The sequence below is a fragment of the Macaca thibetana genome, chromosome X (assembly GCF_024542745.1).
Source record: "Macaca thibetana thibetana isolate TM-01 chromosome X, ASM2454274v1, whole genome shotgun sequence".
Classification (NCBI taxonomy): domain Eukaryota; kingdom Metazoa; phylum Chordata; class Mammalia; order Primates; family Cercopithecidae; genus Macaca; species Macaca thibetana.
Genome location: NC_065598.1, coordinates 53270505 through 53288773, shown reverse-complemented (window position 1 = coordinate 53288773; position 18269 = coordinate 53270505). Strand labels below are relative to the sequence as shown.

The 18269-nt window shown below is 40.9% G+C and overlaps 2 protein-coding genes across 25 annotated transcripts in view; one reads left to right on the top strand and one right to left on the bottom strand.

Annotated features, from left to right (window-relative positions):
• The window catches only part of TSR2 (TSR2 ribosome maturation factor), a 1158091-nt gene that overhangs the window by 586295 nt on the left and 553527 nt on the right, over nt 1-18269 (bottom strand). The gene's annotated exons all lie outside the window — the stretch shown is intronic.
• Nucleotides 1-18269, top strand: part of HUWE1 (HECT, UBA and WWE domain containing E3 ubiquitin protein ligase 1) — a 650778-nt gene that overhangs the window by 321981 nt on the left and 310528 nt on the right. The window lies entirely within an intron of this gene.

Sequence of the window (18269 nt, the reverse complement as noted above, 5' to 3'; positions counted from 1 at the left end):
CTGGGTTCACCATCCCACCTGCGGGATCATCACATTGAACAACTATCCACACAAGAAAGTACTTCCGTAAGAACCAAAAATCAGGTGAGTGACCACAGTACCTGGTTTTACATCATATCAAGAAAAGAGGCACTGAAGAGGGTAGGAAAGACAGTGTTGAATAGCCCACACCACCCCTCCCCCATCCCCCAGCAGTGGCTGCAAGGAGTAGAGAGAGAAAATCTGTGTGCTTGGGGGAAGGAGAGCAACATGATTGTGAAACTTTGCATTGGAACTTAGTGCTGCCCTGTCACAGTGGAAAGCAACATGGAGCAGAATTCAGCTGGTGCCCATGGAGGGAGTACTTAGGCTAGCCCCAGCCAGAAGGGAGTCATCCATCCTAGTGGTCAGAACCTGAGTTCTGTCTAGTCCCACCACTGCAGGCTAAAATGCTCTGGGGTGCTAAATAAACTTGAAAGGCAGTCTAAGTCATAAGAATGGCAATTCTTGGGCATGTCTCAGCACTGTGCTGGGCTCAGCACAGACTTGGGGTGCACATGACCCGGTGAGACACCAGCCTGGGCAGCCAAGGGGGTGCTTGTGTCATCCTTCCCCCAGCACAGGCAGTGCAGCTCACAGCTCTGGGAAAGACTCCTTCCTTCTGCTTGAGGAGAGGAGAGAGGAGAGAAGAGTAAAGAGGACTCAGTTTTGCAACTTGGATGCCAGTTCAGTCACAGCAGAATAAGGCATCAGGCAGAGTCCTGAAGCTCCCATTCCAAGACCTAGCTCCCAGATGACATCTCTAGACACACCCTGGGCCACAAGAGAATCTGCTGCCTTGAAGAGAAGGGCCTATTCTGACAGGATTCATTACCTGCTGAGTAAAGAGCCCTTGGGCCTTGAATAGACATCAGTGATAGCTAGGCAGCATTCACTGTGGGCCTTGGGTGAGACTCAGCGCCATGCTGGCTTCAAGTGTGACCCAGCACATTCCCAGCTGTGATGGCTATGGGGAGAGACTCCGTCTGCTTGAGGAAAGGAAGGGGAAAAGTATGGGGGACTCTGTCTTGCAGTTTGGGTCCCAACTTGGCCACAGTGAGGCAGAGCACCAAGTGAGCTCCTGGGGACTTGATGATAGGCCTTGGCTCCTGAATGGCATTTCTGGACCTGCCCTTGGCCAGAGGGGAGCCCACTGCCCTGGAGGGAGAGTCCCAGGCCTGGCAGCATTCATCACAAGCTGCCTGAAGAGCCCTTAGGCCTGGAGTGAACATTGATGGTAGCCAGGTAGTACTTGCTATGGATCTGCGGTGATGGTGGTCATGGGGAGACACTTCTTCTGTTTGAAGAAAGGAGAGGGAAGAGTGGGAAGGACTTTGTCTTATGGTTTGGGGGCCAGCTATGCTGCAGTAGAACAGAGCACCCAGTGTATTCCTAAGGTTCCTGACTCTAGCCGCTGGCTCCTGGATGGCATTTCTGGACTGCTCTGGGCTAGTGGGGAGATTGCCACCCTGAAAACAAAGATACAACCTGTCTGGATTCACCGCCTGCTGATTGTAGAGCCCTTGGGCCTTGAATAAACATTGATGGTAGCCAGGCAGTGGTCACTGTGGGCCTTGGGCAAGACCAGTGCTGTATTGGCTTTGGGTCTGACCCAGCATAGTCCCAGTGGTGTGGCCACAGGGGTTCTTGAGGCACCACCGTCCCCAGTTTCAGGCAGCTCAGCACGGAGACAGAGACTCCATTTGTTTGGGGGAAAGTAAGGGAAGAGAACAAGAGTCTGCCTGGTAATCTAGGGAATTCTCCAGAATCTTACTCAAGACTACCAAGACAATACCTTTATGAATCTGTAAGAATCACAGTGCTACTGGGCTTGGGGTGCCCTCTAATGCAGATACAGCTGCAGTGACAAAAGACTTATCACAACACTCAATTCCCTTTGAGTACTTGGAATGTCTTCCCAAGAGGGGTGGGTACAAACAAGCCCAGACTCTGAAGACTATAAGAAATACCTAACTCTTCAATGCCCAGGCATCGATGAACATCCACAAGCATCATAACCATCCAGGAAAAGATGACCTCAACAAATGAGGCACCGGTGACCAATCCCAAAGTGATAGAGATATGTAACCTTTCAGACAGAGAAAACAAAGCAACTAATTTGAAGAAGCTCAATGAAATTCAAGAAAACACAGAGAAGAAATTCAGAATTCTATCAGATAAATTTAACAGAGTTAAAATAATTAGAAAGAATCAAGCAGAAATTCTGGAGCTAAAAATTTAATTGACAGTGAAGAATGGGCCGGGCGCAGTGGCTCAAGCCTGTAATCCCAGCACTTTGGGAGGCCGAGACGGGTGGATCACGAGGTCAGGAGATCGAGACCATCCTGGCTAACACGGTGAAACCCCGTCTCTACTAAAAAAATACAAAAAACTAGCCGGGCGAGGTGGTGGGCGCCTGTAGTCCCAGCTACTCGGGAGGCTGAGGCAGGAGAATGGCGTGAACCCGGGAGGCGGAGCTTGCAGTGAGCTGAGATCCGGCCACTGAACTCCAGCCTGGGCGACAGAGCGAGACTCCGTCTCAAAAAAAAAAAAAAAAAAGACAGTGAAGAATGCATCAGTCTCTCAACAGCAGAATGGATCAAGGAGAAGAAAGAGCCAGTGAGCTTGAAGACAAGCTCTTCAAAAATACACGGTCAGAGGAGACAAAAGAAAAAAAGAATAAAAAATAATGAAGCACATCAACAGGATTTAGAAAATTGACTCAAAAAAGCAAATCTGGCTGGGAGCAGTGGCTCATGCCTGTGATCTCAGCACTTTGGGAGGCCAAGGCAGGCAGATTTCTCAAATTCTGGAGTTCAAGACCAGCCTGGGCAACATGATGAAACCCCATCTCTACCAAAAATACAAAAATTAGCTGGGTGTGGAGGCATGTGCCTGTGGTCCCGGTTACTCGGGAGGTTGAGGTGGGAGGATGGTTTGAGCCTGGGAGGTGAAGATTGCATGAGCCGAGATTGTACCACCACACTCCAGCCTGGCGACAGAGCCAGACCCTTTCTCAAAAAGGCGGGGGTGGCAGCAAATCTAGGAATTATTGGCAAGAGAAAAGAAACAAATAACATTCAAAGGAACTCCAATATATCTGGCAGCAGAGCAGTCAGTAAAAACTTTACAGGCCAGGGGAGAGTGGCATGACATATTTAAAGTGCTGAAGGGTGAGGGAAAAAACTACTTTTACCCTAGAATAGTATATCCCATGAAAATATCCTTCAAATATAAAGGAGAAATACTTTTCCAGACAAACAAAAGCTGAGAGATTGCATCAACACCAGACCTGTCCTACAAGAAATGCTAAAAGGAGTTCTTCAATCTGAAAGAAAAGGAAGTTAATGAGTAATAAGAAATCATCTTAAGATACAAAACTCACTGCTAATAGTAAATACACAGACAAATATAGAATATTATTAACTAACATAGAATAATAACATAGAATACATAGAATAATATAACACTGTAACTGTGGTGTGTAAACTACTTGTATTTTGAGTAGAGACTAAAAGATGAACCTATCAAAATAAAAGCTACAACAACTTTTCAAGACATAGACAATATAATAAGAGATACATAAAAACAGCATTAAAAATGGGGTGCTGAAATTAAAGTGTAGAGTTGTATTAGTTTTCTCTTTCTTCTTTGTTAATTTTTTGGTTTGTTTTTGCAATCAGTGTTAAGTAATCATTAGTTTAAAATAATGAATTATTGGCTGGGCATGGTGGCTCACGCCTGTAATCCCAGCACTTTGGGAGGCCGAAGTGGGTGGATCACTTGAGGTCAGGAGTTCGAGACCAGCCTAGTCAACATGGTGAAACCCCATCTCTTCTAAAAATACAAAAATTAGCCAGGCATACTGGCATGCGCCTGTAATTTCACTGCTCAGGAGGCGGAGATTGCGGTGAGCCGAGATCGCACCACCGCACACCAGCCTGGGTGACAGAGCAAGACTTCATCTCAAAAAATAAATAAATAAAAAATAAAAATAAAATAATAAATAATAAGATGTTATTTGCAAGCCTCATGGTAACCTCAAATCAAAAAGTCTGCAGGAGATACGCAAAAAATAAAAAGCAAGAAATTAAAACATGCCACCAGAGAAAATCACCTTCACAAAAAGGAAGACAAGAAGGAAAGAAAGAAGGAAGAGAAACCACAAAACAACAAGAAAACAAATAACAAAATGGCAGGAGTATGTTCTGTTTATTAATAACAACACTAAATGAAAATGAACTAAACTCTCCAATCAAAAGCTATAGGGTGGCTGAATGAATTAAAAAAACAAGACCCAACGATCTGTTGCCTATAAGAAATACACTTCACCTATAAAGACACACATAGACTGAAAATAAAGTGATGGAAAAAGATATTCCATGCCAATGGAAACAAAAAATGAGTAAGAGTAGCTATACTTACATTAGACAAAATAGGTTTCAAGACAAAAACTACAAGAAGAGACAAACAAGGTCATTATATAGCAATAAAGGAGTTGATTCTGCAAGAAGATATAACAATTTTAAATATATATGCGCCCAACATTTGAGCACCCAGATATATAAAGCAAATATTGTTAGAACTAAAGAGAGAGATGGGCCCCAATTCAATCATAGCTGGAGATGTCAACACCCCACTTTCAGTATTGGACAGATCTCCCAGATAACCAACAAAGAAAAATTGGACTTAAACCGGCACTACAGACCAAATAGACCTAATAGATATTTACAGAACATTTCACCCAACAGCTGCAGAATAAACATTCTTCTCCTCAGCACATGGATCAATCTCAAAGATAGACCATGAGCCATATGTTAGGACACAAAACAAGTCTTTAAAAATTTGAAAAAAATAAAATAATATCAAATATCTTCTCTGATCACAATGGAATGAAGCCAGAAATCAAAAACAAGAGAAAGTTTGGAAAGTATACAAGCACATGGAAGTTAAATAATATGCTCCTGAATGCCCAGTGGGTCAATGAAGAAATTAGGAAGGAGGCCGGGCGCGGTGGCTCAAGCCTGTAATCCCAGCACTTTGGGAGGCCGAGGCGGGTGGATCACGAGGTCAGGAGATCGAGACTATCCTGGCTAACATGGTGAAACCCCGTCTCTACTAAAAATACAAAAAACTAGCCAGGCGTGGTGGCGGGCGCCTGTAGTCTCAGCTACTTGGGAGGCTGAGGCGGGAGAATGGCGTGAACCCGGGAGGCGGAGCTTGCAGTGAGCCGAGATCACGCCACTGCACTCCAGCCTGGGAGACACAGCGAGACTCCGTCTCAAAAAAAAAAAAAAAAAAAAAAAAAAAAGAAATTAGGAAGGAAATTGAAAAATTTCTTGAAACAAATAATAATAGAAACACAACATACCAAAACCTATGGGTTACAGAAAAAGGAGTACTAATAGGGAAATTTAGAGCAGTAAGTGACTACATCAAAAAAGTAGAAAAACTTCAAATGAATAACCTAATAATGCATCTCAAAGAACTAGAAAAGCAAGAGAAAACCAAACCTAAAATCAGTAGAATAAATTAAATAATAAAGATCAGGGCAGAAATAAAATTGAAATAAAAAATACAAAATATCAACAAAACGAAAGCTTGGGTGTTTGAGAAGATAAACAAAATCAACAAACCTTTAGCCCAAGAAAAAAGAGACAAGACCCAAAGGAGATATTACAGCTGATACCACAGAAATTCAATGGATCATTAGAGACTACTATGAGCAACTATATGCCCATAGATGGGGAAACCTAGAAGACACATACAACATTCCAAGATGGAACCATGAAGAAATTCAAAACCTGAATAGACCAATAACAAGTAATGAGATTGAAACCATAATAAAGGGTGTCCCAGGAAAGAAAAGTTCAGGACCCAATGGCTTCACTGCTGAATTCTACTAAATATTTAAATAAGAACTGACGCCAATCCTTATTCGCAGCAACCTATATGGAATTGGAGATCATTATCCTAAGTGAAGTAACTCAGGAATGGAAAGCCAAACATCATATGTTCTCACTCATAATTGGGAGCTAAGCTATGAGGGTGCAAAGGCATGAGAATGATACAATGGATTTTGGGAACTCAGGGGAAGGACTTGGGGCAGGGGTGAGGGATGATAGACTATACACTGGGTACAGTGTACACTGCTCTGGTAATGGGTGCACCAAAATCTCAGAAATCACCACTGAAGAACTTATTCATGTACACAAAATAAAATAAAATAAGTGTGCCAATCTTACTCAAACTATTCCAAAAATAATAGAGGAGGAGGGAATATTTTCTTTTTTTTTTTTTTAATTTATTTTAAGTTCTGGGATACATGTGCAGAAAATGCAGGTTTGTTACATAGGTATACTTGTGCCATGGTGGTGTGCTGCACCTATTGACTCATCCTGTAAGTTCCCTCCCCTCTGGAATACTTTTAATCTCATTCTAGAAGGTCAGTATTACCCTGATACCAAAACCAGACAAAGACACATCAAAAAAAGAAAATTACAGGCCAATAACTCTGATAGATATGATGCAAAATTCCTCAACAAAATACTAGTCAACTGAATTCAACACATTAAATCATTCATCATGACCAAGTGGGATTTATCCCAGGGATGCAAGGATGGTTCAACATACACAAATCAATGTGATGCATCATATCAACAGAATGAAGGACAAAACCATATGATAATTTCAATTGATGCTGAAAAAGCATTTAACAAAATTCAACATCCCTTTATGATAAAAATCTTCAAGAAAATGGGGTATAAAAGGAACATATCTCAACATAATAACAGCTGTATAAGACAGAGCCATAGCTAGTATCATACTGAATGGGGAAAACCTGAAAACCTTCCTTCTAAGATCTGTACAAGACAAGGATGCCCACTTTCACCACTGTTACTCAAAATAGTACTAGAATTCCTAGCTAGAGCAATTAAACAAGAGAAAGAAACTGGAAAGGCAGAAGTCAAATTATCCTTATTTGTAGATGATATGATCTTATGTTTTGAAAAACCTAAAGACTTCATGAAAAAATCTGTTAGAACTGATCAACAAATTTAGTAAATTTGCAGGATAAAAAAATCAATATACAATCAGTAGCATTTCTATATGCCAAGAGTGAAAAATCTGAAAAAGAAATCAAGAAAGTAATCCCATTTACAATAGCTACAAATAAAATACCAAGGAATTAACTTAACCAAAGAAGTGAAATATCTCTACAATGAAAACTGTAAAACATTGATGACAAAAAATTACAGAAGACACCAAAAAATGGAAAGATATTACATGTCCATGGATTGGAAGAATCAATATTGTTTTTTTTTTTTTTTTTTTTTGAGACAAAGTCTCGCTCTGTCGCCCAGGCTGGAGTGCAGTGGCCAGATCTCAGCTCACTGCAAGCTCCGCCTCCCGGGTTTACGCCATTCTCCTGCCTCAGCCTCCCGAGTAGCTGGGACTACAGGCGCCCGCCACCTCGCCCGGCTAGTTTTTTGTATTTCTTAATAGAGACGGGGTTTCACCGTGTTAGCCAGGATGGTCTCGATCTCCTGACCTCGTGATCCGCCCATCTCGGCCTCCCAAAGTGCTGGGATTACAGGCTTGAGCCACCGCGCCCGGCCGGAAGAATCAATATTGTTAAAATGTCTATACTACCCAAAGAAATCTATGGATTCAATGCAATCCCTATCAAAATGCCAATGACATTCTTCACAGAACTAGAAAAAAACTATCCTTGGCTGGGCACGGTGGCTCACACCTGTAATCCCAGCACTTTGGGAGGCTGAGGCAGGAGGCTCACCTGAGGTGAGGAGTTCAAGACCAGCCTGACCAACATGGAGAAACCCTGTCTCTACTAAAAATACAAAAATTACTCGGGCATGGTGGCACATGCCTGTAGTCCCAGCTACTCGGGAGGCTGAGGCAGGAGAATCACTTGAACCCAGGAGGTGGAGGCTGTGGTGAGCTGAGATCATGCCATTGCACTCCAGCCCAGGCAACAACAGTGAAACTCCCCCTCGAAAAAAAAAAAAAAAGAAAGAAAGAAAAAACTGTCCTAAAATTTACATGGAACTTCAAAAGACCCAGAGTAGTCAAAGCCATTCTGAGGAAAAAGAACAAAACTGAAGGAATTACATTGCCTGACTTCAAATTATACTGCAGAGCCATAGTAACCAAAACAGCATGGCACTGGCATAAAAAAAGAAATGTAACCCAATGGAACAGAATAGAGAACCCAGGACTAAATTTATACATTTACAATGAACTCATTTTTAACGAAGACCCCAAGAACATACATTGGGGGAAAAGACAGTCTCTTCAATAAATGATGCTGGCAAAGCTGTATATCTACATGCAGAAGAATGAAACTAGACTCCTATCTCTCACCATACACAAACATCAAATCAAAATGGATTAACGAATTAAATCTAAGATCTCAAACTGTGAAACTACTACAAGAAAATATTTGGCAAACTCTCTAGGACATTGGATTGGGCAAAGATTTCCTTAGTAATAACCCACAAGCACAGGCAATCAAAGCAAAAATGGACAAATGGGATCACATCAAGTTAAGAAGCTTCTGCACAGCAAATGAAAAAATCAACAAAGTGAAGAGACAACCCCCAAATTTGAGAAAATATCTGCAAAGTACCCATCTGACAAGAGATTGATAACTAGAACATATAAGTAGTTCAAACAACTCTATAGAAAAAAAGTCTAATAATCCAACTAAAAATGGGCATAAGATCTGAATAGACATTTCCTAAAAGATGACATACAAAAGGCAAACAGGTATATGAAAAGGTGCTCAGTATCACTGACCATCAGAGAAATGCAAATAAAAATTACAATGAGATATCATTTCACCTCAGCTAAAATAGCTTTTATCGAAAAGACAGGCAGAAGCAAATGCTGGTGAGAATGTGGAGAAAAGGAAACCCTCATACACTGTTGCTGGGAATGTAAATTAGTACATTCACTATGGAGAACAGTCTGGAGGTTCTTCAAAAATCTAAAAACTGAGCTGCCATATGATCCAGCAATCCCACTGCTAAGTATATACCTAAAAGAAAGGAAATCATTCTATCAAAGAGATATTTGCACTCCTGTGTTTATTCAAGCTCTAGTCACAATAGGCAAGATTTGGAAGCAATCTTAGTGTCCACCAACAGATGAAGGGATAGAGAAAATGTGGCACATATACACAACAGAGTACTATTCAACCATAAAAAAGAATGAGCCCAAAAAAGGAATGTTGTAGTCATAGGCAAGAATGCGTGGAGTCGAGGTCATTATGTTAAGTAAAACAAGCCAGGCACAGAAAGACAAACTTCACATGTTCTCACTTATTGATGGGAGCTAAAAATGAAAACAATTGAACTCATGATGATAGAATGATGGTTACCAGAGGCTGGGAAGCATTGTGGTGGGGTTGGGGTAAATGGGAATGGTTAATGGGTACCAAGAAATAGAAAGAATGAATAAGATGTAGCCTTTTTGGTTTTTTTGAGACAGTTTCGCTCTTTTGCCCAGGCTGGAGTGAAGTGGTGCAATCTCAGCTCACTGCAAACTCTGCCCGCCTGGTTCAAACAATTCTCCTGCCTCAGCCTCCCAAGTAGCTGGGATTATAAGCTCCCGCCACCATATCTGGCTAATTTTTGTATTTTTAGTAGACACAGGGTTTCACCATGTTGGCCAGGCTAGTCTCAAGTCTCAAACTCCTGACCTCAGGTGATCCACCTGCCTTGGCCTCCCAAAACGCTGGGATTACAGGTGTGAGCCACCGATAGCACAACAGGGTGACTACTGTCAACAATAACTTATTGTGCATTTAAACATAACTAAAAGTATATAATTGGATTGTTTGTAACACAAAGGGTAAATGCATGAGGTGATGGATACCTCAATTTACCTGGTTGTAATTACTACACATTTTATGACTGTATCAAAATATCTCATGTATCCATAAATATATACACCTATTATGTACCGACAAAAAATAAAAATTAAAAAAGAGAAAAATCACACAAAAAATAACAAAGATAGGCACAGAAAAACAAACTTTTCATGCTCTTACATATCTGTGGGAACTGAAAATTAAAACAACTGAACACGTGGAAATAAAGAGTAGAACAATGGTTACCAGAGGCTGAGAAGGCTAGTGGTGGGGTGGGGTGTGGGGTTGGTTAATGGGTACAAAAATACAGTTAGATAGAATTGGTAAGATCTAGTATTTGATAGCACAACAAAGTGAATACAGTCAACAATAATTTATAGCACATTTTAAACAATTAAGGGTATAACTGGAATGTTTGTAACACAAAGAAAGGATAAAGGCTTGAGGTGATGGATACCCCATTTACCCTGATGTGATTATTACGCATTATATACCTGTATCAAAACAAAACATCTCATGTACCCCATAAATATATTCATTTACTATGTAGTATAAAAATTAAAGATAAAAATTTTTAAAGAGGAAAACAAATTAGGGCTATTTACAAGGCATTCATTGAAAACATGAACCATGGATTCTTAGTGGATGGGGAAAAAATTGACCCAGCAGAGATATAAAGAAAGGTAGAAAGATGAGTTAGTTCGCCTAGCAATTCTGACGAAGTCCAAGAAGAGATGAAGTGAAGGCAGTAATGTATCAGGCTGTAAGGAGAGAAGGCTTTGGTCCCACCAGGATATTTAAATAGGAAGTTTCTGAGGTAGAGAAGTTTCACGTTATGATAAGACCCAGGATGTAACTGTAGGCATAGGTGACTGAGATAAGTGTAGAAAAAGGACGTTAGAGATGAGGCCATGGAAAGAAGAGGCCAAGTTGTTGGATAGGATGAATATTGAATTAATCCAGAATGATGGCAGTAGTTGTGATGCAGAGAGCTGTTAGCCAAGTGCCAAGATTATAAATGTATGAAGGTGTATATCATAGGTTTGTAGGTGACAGTGATGAAGAGTGGTAGAGCCAAATGGCCAGAGCCTCAAAGGAACATGATCCTCTTCATAGTAGAGAGGGAGTTTGGCTGACAGTAGCACTGTGGAGTCATGACACTGTCTTTTTGTTTCCACCCTGATATATAAGGGCAGTATAAGAATGAGCAGCCTTGGCCGGGCATGGCGGCTCTTGCCTGTAATCCCAGCACTTTGGGAGGCCAAGGCGGGCGGATCACCTGAGGTCAGGAGTTCAAGATGATCAGCCTGGCCAACACGGTGAAACCCTGTCTCTACTAAAAATACAAATATTGGCCAGGCATGGTGGCGGGCGCCTGTAGTCCCAGCTACTTGGGAAGCTGAGGCAGGAGAATTGCTTGAACCTGGGAAGTGGAGGCTGCAGTGAGCCGAGATCGTGCCACTGCACTCCAACCTGGGCAACAGAGCGAGACTCCGTCTCAAAAAAAGAATGAGCAGCCTCACTGTAGAGAGCTGCAGTAGAAGTAGGGTAATTGGGGATTGCCAGGGTTGAGTTAAGGTAGAAAGAGCAAGTAACTTCCACGAAAATTGAGACTGTAAAGGAGTTGTGCACCACAGAGCAGGAGTTTCAGGGAGTTTGTTGTAAGGATCTGAGAGAGCAAGGAGAAGGTGTGGAGTGTAGTACATGAAGGGAGAGGAAGCCAAAGCATTAGGGAGAGAGGAAAAACAACAAAATGCATTGATCTGGGCAGGGACTAGGGAAAATAGGGATTGGAGGCAGGATAGAATTGGCTGGGTCACCAGGTTGTCAAGGTCGTAAGACCTGACCATGGGATAATGGACACTAACACTCAGAATTCTATTGCAGACTGGTGGATAAACTTCCAAGTCAGCACAATAGACCATATATTTCTGGCTCCCTAAACTTTAAGGCCCTTCACACTGTACAGGTAGATGCAGTGGTGTTGCCTAAGTGCTCAGAAATCACGGGGTCTGTGGGAGTGGAGAGGATGCTGTACAGTCAGGTAGGTATCTGATTGGTGGAGAGTAGTAGGGCTGTGGATGGAGATCATTGTTGACAAGTGCATGGCTCTGGGAGCTGGGTGCGGGGTTGGTGATGGAAATGTTTAAAGAAATAACTTTAGGTTCAGAGAGTTTAAAGGATTTACCAAGGACACAGCTGGCAAGTGGCAGAGCTGAGACTCAAAATCCGATCTGCGCTTATGAATCTGTAATTATTTCAAAATAAAAAGGTTTTTGTAAAGGTTAAAAGAATCAGAGCTATGTAGTTCTGAATCATTATGCTGACTTTTCAGACAGAAAGGAATGCCACAAACAAAAAAAAATCAAACTGCCTTCAATGGTTTCATTCCCAAATCTGAATGCTAGAAGGTAGTGAAACAATTTCTAACATTGGCATATGGACAGCAGAGTCCTTCAAAATAAAAATTGACAGGCCACCAACAAGGAAAACCCCCAAGCCTTGACCCAGCGTGGCAGGGAGTCCTTGCTCCTCTGGAAATCCCAGTGTTCAGTAGAAAGATGCCAGCCCCAGCCAGAGGTGGGCTGTTACAGTCATATAATCCCCTGGGATCAATCATCTGCAGTATTCCTCCTGGGACTGTCCCTGAAGGACAGGACAAGGAAAATCTGCCAGGAGGAAGAACCTAGGGAATCCAGGTTTGCTGACAAAAGACTTGTTTCTCTTCTAAGGATGTAATCCAACAATTGATGACCATGAGATTCACTGTCCTGTCACTTATGTGTCCTGCAGGATGTAATAAATGCACTGACTAGGTGATGCTGAACTAAGGTCTCTCTCTCTCTGTTTGTCTCTCCTCGCCCTCCCCTCAACCCTTTCCCTCCTTTCTTCTTTCTTTTTTAAAATTGGAGTTTTGTTGGGGTTGCACTCTTTTTCTTTTTCTTTTTTTTTTTTTTTGAGGCGGAGTCTCGCTCTGTCGCCCAGGCTGGAGTGCAGTGGCGCGATCTCGGCTCACTGCAAGCTCCGCCTCCCGGGTTCCCGCCATTCTCCTGCCTCAGCCTCCCGAGTAGCTGGGACTACAGGCGCCGCCACCACGCCCGGCTAATTTTTTTGTATTTTTAGTGGAGACGGGGTTTCATTGTGTTAGCCAGGATGGTCTCGATCTCCTGACCTCATGATCCGCCCGTCTCGGCCTCCCAAAGTGCTGGGATTACAGGCTTGAGCCACCGCGCCCGGCCTGCACTCTTTTTCTTCCACCATTTTGATGGGTCAATCTTCTGAGTTTATCTCCCAGGAATTTAGTTTATTTTGGTATAATTTATATGGTATTAAGATGGTATGATTAGCAGAAGATCCAAGGAGATTAGCATCTTTCCCCAGACCCCTGTTATCACTCTCTATAAAATTCTAAATGGAGAGATATATCCAGGGGAAATGACAAATGAAAAATAAGATGCACTTCCAAATACCTGCCGGCTTGAGAGCATCTACTCCTATAATGACAGGATCTCATTCCTACCCCAAAGTATCCTGTAGTTATTTCTCCTTTTAAAGCCATCTCTCAGGACTCCCTCCTGGTCGCTGTCTCCCCAAATGTTGCCAGTATCCTAGACTATTAATATTTTAAATAAATTTTACCTGTTCTTGAAATTTATGTTTGTGAGATGCATCCTAATTGTGCCTACAGCCGTTCATTTATTGTCATTGTTATAGAGTTTTCCATCTTGCAACACACTTTTTTTTGTTGTTAAAAAGAGACTTTCTTCAAAGTAATGGGGCCTTAAAAAGTCATTTAGATGGGAGAGGAAGTGCCAGTGATTAACTTCTGATTTGATAAAGCAACATTACAAGTAATTATTTAAATTATTTAGTCACACAGAGATGTCAATTGCAACATTATTACAAGGTCAAAAAATTATCAAACAAGACTACCAATCAGAATTATAGGTTTTTTTTGAAGGCTATTTTCACAGGACATGGCAACAATTTCTCAAGTTGTTTTTTATTTTTTATTTTTTATTTTTGGCATCTTGCAAGATCCTGTTGTGCAAATGATACTTCCAAGGCTAGATTTTTATGAAGAAAGAATGTTATCAATTGATAACAACTACTGAAAACACAGAAGCCTCTATTTTGCACAGAGGGAAAAAATAAATATTTTTGTGAAAGTTTTAAACCTAACATTATTTTTGACTAGTCACCCTGTTGTGCTATCAAATACTAGGTCTTATTCTTTCTAACTGTGCTTTTTGTACATGTTAACACTCCTCCCCATTCCCCCTTCACCGCCTCTACTACCATTCCCAGCCTCTGGTAACCATTCTTCTACTCTCTATGTCCATGAGTTCAATTGTGTTGATTTTTTGATCCCACAAAGAAGTGAGAATATGTGATGTTTGTCTCTGTGCCTGGTTTATTTCACTTAACATAATGATCTCCAGTTCTATGCATATTGCTGCAAATGACAGTATCTCATTCTTTTTTATTGCTAAAATAGTACTCCATCGTGTACATTTGACTCTTAGTTTAAAATATTTCTACATTCTGACTTCTTAACACTTTCACTGTTATCATGCTGATCTAGTTCATCTCTTACTTAAATAATTTCAGTAGCATCCTAGTTGTTCTTCCCTCTGCCTTTGCTCCTGTTTAGCCTTTTTCTTATTTTAGGGACATCATAGATACATCTTCAGCAAAAAGTCCTCCTCTATGAAAGCAAATTCAAATAAATGGAAGAAGTGCCTGTTACTCCAGATGTACAGATGTCAATGTAAGGACACAGGAAACATGAAAAAGGAAATAAATATAACACCTCCAAAGGAAGATAATAATTCTCTAGCAAGAGATCTCAATAAAAAAAAAAATGTACAAAACCTGGAAAAATAATTCAAAATGTCGATTCTAAAGAAGCACTGTGAGAGATAAGAGAATACTGAAAAATAAGACATAGAAATCAGAAAAACAGTTCTGGATATAAATGAGAATTTTTTTTTTTTTTTTTTTTTTTAGATGGAGTCTCACTCTGTAGCCCAGGCTGGAGTGCAATGGCGCTATCTCGGCTCACTGCAACCTCCACCTTCCAGGTTCAAGCAATTCTCCCACCTCAGCCTCCCGAGTAGCCAGGATTACAGGCACCCATCATCATGCCTAGCTAATTTTTGTATTTTTAGTAGAGACAGGGTTTCACCATGTTGGCCAGGCTGGTCTTGAACTCTTGACCTCAAGTGATCCCCCTGCCTTGGCCTTCCAAAGTGCTGGGATTACAGGCATGAGCCACCATGCCTGGCCCAGAATTCACTAAATAAAATACAAAATATATTTGAAGGGTTCAACAATAGACTAGATCAAGCAGAAGAAAAAAATCTCAGAACTCAAAGACAAGTCTTTTGAAATAACTCAGTCAGAAAAAATAAAGAAAAAAGAATAAAAATAATACACAGACCAGGTGCAGTGGCTCATGCCTGTAATCCCAGCACTTTGGCAGGCCAAGGCAGAGGATCATTTGAAGCCAGGAATTCAAGACCGGCCTGGGCAACATAGCAAGATCCCATCGGTAACCAAAAAAAAAAAAAAAAATTAGCCAGGTGTGGTCACACATATCTGTAGTCCTAGCTACTCAGGAGGCTGAGGTAGGAGGATTGCTTGAGCCCAGGAGTCTGAGACTTCAGTGAGTTATGATTGTGCCATTGCACTTTAGCCTGGGCAAAAGAGCAAGACACTGTAGAAGAAGATGAAGAAGGAGGAGGAGGAGGAGGAAGAGGCACAAAGCCATATGATATATGGGACACCATGAAGCAACCAAATATTTGAATTTTCTGTGTCCCAGAAGGTGAAGAGAAAATGAAAGGGTTAGCAAATCTATGTAATGAAATAACAGATGGAAACTTCCCAAGCCGAGCAAGAGTTTTAGACATCTGGACACATGAGACTCAAAGATCCCCAAACAGATACAATTTAAAAGGTCGCCATGGCACATCAAACTGCCAAAAGACAAAGAGAAACTTCTAAAAACAGAAAGAATAAAGTAGCTAGTCACTTATAAGGCAACCCCCATCAGAATAACAGCAGATTTCTCAGCAGAAACCTTACAGGCCAGGAGAGAACAGGATGATATATCTGAATGATGAAAGAACAAAACTGTCAGACAAATATTATACCCAGTCAAGCTATCCTTCATAAATGAAGGAGAAATAAAGTCTTTCCCAGAGAAGAAAAGCTGAGGGATTCATCACCACTAGACTGGCCTTTTAAGAAATGCTCATGGGCCACGTGGCTCATGAGCTCATGGATTACAGTGGCTCACACCTGTAATCCCAGCACTTGGGAAGGCTGAGGTGGGCGGATCACGAGGTCAGGAATTCAAGACCAGCCTGGCCAACATGGTGAAACCCTGTCTCAACTAAAACTACAAAAAAAATTATTTGGGCATGGTGGCACGCACCTATAATCCCAGCTACTCAGGAGGCTGGGCAGGAGAATCACTTGAATCCAGGAGGCAGAGGTTGCAGTGAGCTGAGATCACGCCATTGCACTCCAGCCTGGGCTACAAAGAGAGACTCTGTCTCAAAAAAAAAAAAAAAGAAAAAAAAGAAAAAGAAAAAAGAAATGCTTAGGGAAATATGACACCCAGAAGCAAAAGAACAACAATTATTGTCATGAAACACACAAAAGTATAAAAACTACTGGTAAAGCAAATAAAAAACAAGGAAGAGAAAAAACTCAAACATTACCACTACAGAATACCACCAAACCACAAAGATAAACAATGAGAGAAATAAAGGAACAAAGAATACACAAAACAACCAGGAATCAATTAATAGAATGATAGGAATAATCCTTTGCATATTGATAATAATCTTGAATGTAAATAAATGAAAATTTTCACTTAACAAATATGGTTGATTGGATAGCAAAACATGACTCAACTATGTGCTACCTATAAGAGACTCATCTGACCTATAAAGACACATATAGACTGAAAATAAGGGATGGAAAAAGATATTCCATGTAAGCAGAAACCAAAAACAAACAGAGTAGCTATACTTATAGCAGATAAAACAGACATTAGGTCAAAAACAGTAGACAGAGACAAAGAAGGTCATTATATAATGATAAAGGGATCAATTCTGCAAGATGTTGTAATAATCCTAAACATATATGCACCTAATGCTGGAACAGATATGTAAAGAAAATATTAGATCTAAAGGGAGAGACAGATTCCAATACAATAATAGTTAGGACTTCAACACCCCTTTGTCAACATTACACAGATCTTCTATTCAGAAAATCCACAATGAAACATTGAACTTAATTGGCACTATAGACCAAATGGACCAAACAGATATTTACAGAGCATATCATCCAACAGCTACAAAATACACATTCTTCTCAGCACATGAAATATTCTCCAGGATAGACCGTATTTTAGGCCATAAAACAAGTCTCAATCATTTTTAAAAATTTGCAATTATATCAGGTATCTTCTCAGACCTCAATGGAATAAAACTAGAAATCAATAACAAGAGCAAAATTGGCAACTATAAATACATGGAAATTAAACAACATGCTCCTGAATAACATTTGAGAAATTAAGGAGGCAATCAAAAAATGTATTAAAATAAATGAAAATTGGGATACCCCATTTACCCTGATGTGAGTATGTAAATACTATATGCCTGCATCCAAATATCTTATGTGCCCCCAAAATATATACCTACCACATGCTCACAGAAACTAAAAATTAAGGAAAAAGCAAGTGAGAATTAAAACTCAACATATCAAAACCTATGGGGTATGGCAAAAGCAGCACTAAGAGGGAAGTTTATAGCAATAAGCACCTTTAGAAAAGCAAAAAGATTTTAAATAAACAATCTAATGATGCACTTCAAAGAAACAGAAAAGCAGGAAAGAACCAAATCCAAAATTAGTAGAAGAAAAGAAATAATAAAGAGCATAGCAAAACTTAAAAAATTAGACACACACACACACACACACACACACACTACAAAGGATCAACAAAACAGAGTTGGTTTTTGGAAAAGATAAACAAAATCGTTAAATTGTAACTAGACTAACCAAGATAAAAAGACAGAAGATACAGGCTGGGCGCGGTGGCTCACGCCTGTAATCCCAGCACTTTGGGAGGCTGAGGTGGGTGGATCACCTGAGGTCAGGAGTTTGAGACCAGCCTGGCCAACATGGTGAAACCTCCCCACTACTAAAAATACAAAAAAATTAGGTGGGCATGGTGGCAGGCACCTGTAATCCCAGATACTCGGGAGGCTGAGGCAGCAAAATCGCTTGAACCCGAGAGGCGGAGGTTGCAGTGAGCCGAGAACGCGCCATTGCACTCCAG